Raw genomic sequence first — 4,993 nt, 5'->3', positions numbered from 1 at the left:
CATTACCTGCCGTGCGCAATGCAATCCGTATCTGCAGCAACTCAGCGTCACATTCATTACTCAGCTGGAATCCTGTATCAGAGAATCTTCAGGTTGTCTTGGCAAAGACGAGCTGAAGGCAGAGGTCGTGTTGGCAGCAACAACTGCCTCAATACGTGCAGCTCTCAGGGATCCATCTTGGCTCTCCCTCCTCTTATCTCTGCATTCCCATGTGACTTCCTGGGATGCTGAGTTTCTGGGGTTCTCACAAACACAGTCGCCTCCCTTGCTTCTCTCTATTCCCAGAGTGCCCTCGGGAGCCAGACCCTTTGCTGGGGGCCTGAGTGAGCCACCAATGACTGAACGGGCTTTGGAGAGGGAGGATGCCCCTGCCCCTTGCCTTGTGGCTGGCAGAGCTGTGGCATGGGGCTGATGGCTAGTGGAGGAAATGTGGTTGGTGGCTATCTGTGCTTTGCCTGGGCTGCTTGCCAGGGTGCAGATATCTAGATGTGCGAGTCGGGCCTCATTTGCTATGGAGTAAGGAGACATCTCCCCACCCCCCCCCGGGCCTTGGTACCCCCCCCCAACTTTTAATAGGTCTATCTGCTCCACTTTTTGCCCCACCTTGCGTTGCAGGATATTATCACCTGTAATATTCAACCCCCGGCCCCCTGACTTTTTCTGAAATGACACCTCCAGTGTTGGGGTCCCTATGTGGGGGCTGAAGCAGGGAGTCCCCTTTGACAGGGTCCCCAGTGTGCAACCTGGACTATGGGACCGCTGAGTCCTCCAAACCCACCAGCTTGGTCTGTCTCTCACACTGTGATGCTGATGTCAAGCTACAAACCTCTGACACACACTGCACTTACACAGCCATCCACAGGCAAGGACACACCCAGCTGGGTCACTACAAAAAGTAATTTCCCCTCTGTTGATATTCACCCCTTCTTGTCAACGCTGGCAATGGCCACATCCACCCTAACTGAATTGGCCTCATTAGCACTGACCCCCCACTTGGTAAGGCAACTCCCATCCTTTCATGTGCTATAATATATATTCTGCTTATTGTATTTTCACTCCATGCATCTGATGAAGTGGGTTATAGCCCACGAAAGCTTATGCCCAAATAAATTTTATGTATTTTATGTATTTTAAAGAATAGTTATTGAAGTTGCAGGAACAAACCATCCCGATGTGTAGAAAGAACAGTAAATATGGCAGGCAACCAGCTTGGCTTAACAGTGAAATCCTTGCTGATCTTAAACATATAAAAGAAGCTTACAAGAAATGGAAGCTTGGACAAATGACCAGGGAGGAGCATAAAAATATTGCTGAGGCATGCAGGAGTGAAATCAGGAAGGCCAAATCACACTTGGAGTAGCAGCTAGCAAGGGATGTTAAGAGTAACAAGAAGGGTTTCTACAGGTATGTTAGCAACAAGAAGAAAGTCAGAGAAAGAGTGGGCCCCATACTGAATGGGGGAGACAACCTAGTGACAGAGGATGTGGAAAAAGCTAATGTACTCAATGCTTTTTTTGCCTCTGTCTTCACAAACAAGGTCAGCTCCCAGAGTACTGCACTGGGCAGCATAGTATGGGGAGGAGGTGACCAGCCCTCTGTGGAGAAAGAAGTGGTTCGGGACTATTTAGAAAAGCTGGATGAGCACAAGTCCATGGGGCCGGATGCGCTGTATCTGAGAGTGCTAAAGGAGCTGGCAGATGTGATTGCAGAGCCATTGGTCATTATCTTTGAAAACTCGTGGCGATCGGGGGAGATCCCAGATGACTGGAAAAAGGCTAATGTAGTGCCCATCTTTAAAAAAGGGAAGGAGGAGGATCCGGGGAACTACAGGCCGGTCAGCCTCACCTCAGTCCCTGGAAAAATCATGGAGCAGGTGCTCAAGGAATCCATTTTGAAGCACTTAGAGGAGAGGAAAGTGATCAGGAACAGTCAGCATGGATTCACCAAGGAAAAGTCATGCCTGACTCACCTAATTGCCTTCTATGATGAGATAACTGGCTCTGTGGATAAGGGGAAAGCAGTGGACATGTTATTCCTTGTCTTTAGCAAAGCTTTTGATACAATCATAGAATCAGAGAATATCAGGGCTGGAAGGGTCCTCAGGAGGTCTTCTAGTCCAACCCCCTGCTCAAAGCAGGACCAATCCCCAACTAAATCATCCCAGCCAGGGCTTGGTCAAGCCTGACCTTAAAAATATCTAAGGAAGGAGATTCCACCACCTCCCTAGGTAACGCATTCCAGTGTTTCACCACCCTCCTAGTGAAAAAGTTTTTCCTAATATCCAACCTAAACCTCCCCCACTGCAACTTGAGACCATTATTCCTTGTTCTGTCATCAGCTATCACTGAGAACAGTCTAGATCCATCCTCTTTGGAACCCCCTTTCAGGTAGTTGAAAGCAGCTATCAAATCCCCCCTCATTCTTCTCTTCTGCAGACTAAACAATCCCAGTTCCCTCAGCCTCTCCTCATAAGTCATGTGTTCCAGTCCCCTAATCATTTTTGTTGCCCTCCGCTGGACTCTTTCCAATTTTTCCACATCCTTCTTGTCGTGTGGGGCCCAAAACTGGACACAGTACTCCAGATGAGGCCTCACCAATGTCGAATAGAGGGGAACAATCACGTCCCTCGATCTGCTGGCAATGCCCCTACTTATACATCCCAAAATGCCATTGGCTTTCTTGGCAACAAGAGCACACTGTTGACTCATATCCAGCTTCTCGTCCACTGTAACCCCTAGGTCCTTTTCTGCAGAACTGCTGCCTAGCCATTCGGTCCCTAGTCTGTAGCGGTGCATGGGATTCTTCCGTCCTAAGTGCAGGACTCTGCACTTGTCCTTGTTGAACCTCATCAGATTTCTTTTGGCCCAATCCTCTAATTTGTCTAGGGCCCTCTGTAGCCTATCCCTACCCTCCAGCATATCTACCTCTCCTCCCAGTTTAGTGTCATCTGCAAACTTGCTGAGGGTGCAATCCACACCATCCTTCAGATCATTTATGAAGATATTGAACAAAACCGGCCCCAGGACCGACCCTTGGGGCACTCCACTTGATACCGGCTGCCAACTAGACATGGAGCCCTTGATCACTACCCGTTGAGCCCGACAATCTAGCCAACTTTCTATCCACATTATAGTCCATTCATCCAGCCCATACTTCTTTAACTTGCTGGCAAGAATACTGTGGGAGACCTGTCAAAAGCTTTGCTAAAGTCAAGGAACAACATGTCCACCGCTTTCCCCTCATCCACAGAGCCAGTTATCTCGTCATAGAAGGCAATTAGATTAGTCAGGCATGACTTGCCCTTGGTGAATCCATGCTGACTGTTCCTGATCACTTTCCTCTCCTCTAAGTGCTTCAGAATTGATTCCTTGAGGACCTGCTCCATGATTTTTCCAGTGACTGAGGTGATGAATGCGCCAATGCAAATGGGCATCAAGTATTAAGTCATTGTGTACGTTATCTTGATGTCAGGGGTAGGCCAGTAGATGCATTTCTAGATGTTCAAGTTATAGAAGACACATCGGCTGCATCTGTGACAACCCACATCTTAGAAGAGTTAAATGCTTGTCAACTGGACCCCAAACAGATGGCTGCTTGTGCATTTGATGGAGCTGCAAACATCTCTGGAAGACATGGTGGAGCACAAGCTTTGCTCAGAGAAAAGTGTAACCCTCGTCTCTCCTATACACACTGCAGAGGCCATCTTCTCCAACTAGCACTAGTACAAGCTGCAGAATCTTCAAAAGACATTAAAAAAGCTATAAATTTAATGTCTTCATTATATTCTTTTTTCAGCAAGAGTCCAAAAAGACTGAATATCTTGGAAAATATAGAAGCTAGACTGGGACTGAAGTTCAAATTAGTCCAACCTGGGAAAACCTGCTGGCTTTCTCATGAGCGAGCCTTGGCTGTTGTCTTAAAATTACTCCAGCCGTTATTACTGGCTTTGGAAAGTATCTACCAAGATGGGATGGATCTAAGAAGTGAGGCTGGTGGATTACTTTTGCTACTACGTTCAGAGAAGACTATTGCCATTCTCTCTCTTGTAGTCTACTGTTGAAACCACTTGGGTCATTAAACAATGCCATCCAGGCATCTGCTACAACAGTAGTAGATCTTTGTCCATCAATAGAAGCTACATTTGGATCAATCAGAGAGCTATCCACTGAAAAAATACTGGAAGAAGCCAAGACTTCAGTCCAGAAGTTGACTAATGAAGGCATTTATACTGAATCCTTAAGTGAAGAAGACAAGAAGTGTTTGTTAAGACAACTGAAAAAGTACACAAACTTGATTCTTAAAAATCTACAACAGAGACTTCTAGATTCTACTCAACCTCTGCGTAGCTTTTACAGATCCCTGTCTTATAAAACACCGACAGTTGAGTGGAGTGAGGCACTACTAGCAATGGGGCTGCCGTGTGCTCAGGATAGAACAGAGAATTTGAACACAGAGTGGAATATCATACGACGAATAAATGAAGATTTGACTTCAACTTCTTTTTTATCATCACTAGTGGCTCGACCCGATCTTTATGCTTTGTTTCCTGGGCTGAAAGAAGTAGGAATTCATCTTTTGCTACTCCCAGTCACAACAGCTACAGTTCTTTTTCATCATTGAATAGCATTTTGTGTTCTGAAAGAAGTCGCCTTCTGCCTGATCATGTGAATCAACTGATGAGCATATCAATTGAAGGAATGGAAGTACCGGACACATGAGAAGCCGCCAAAGATGAACGTATTGCATTCAAGAAATTCATTAACAGAGTTGTGGAAAATTATAACAAGAAACCAGGAAGGATGTAGACGTAGTGCTTCATAGAAGGCTTGAGTAGCCAACTTTAATTTGTGTGATGATTTTAAAACATGAGTTAAATCTAATAAAATGGTCATGAAACATTTTTCAGTTTTTACTATGGTGCCATACAGCCCCCCTTCGCCCTCATAGTCTCACCCCTCATCGGCCCTGACACCCCCCCCCGTAAATTCGAACA

The sequence above is a fragment of the Natator depressus genome, chromosome 6 (genome assembly GCF_965152275.1).
Source record: "Natator depressus isolate rNatDep1 chromosome 6, rNatDep2.hap1, whole genome shotgun sequence".
NCBI classification, from domain to species: domain Eukaryota; kingdom Metazoa; phylum Chordata; order Testudines; family Cheloniidae; genus Natator; species Natator depressus.
The sequence above is the reverse complement of the archived record's forward strand: the minus strand, read 5'-3'. Positions refer to the sequence as shown.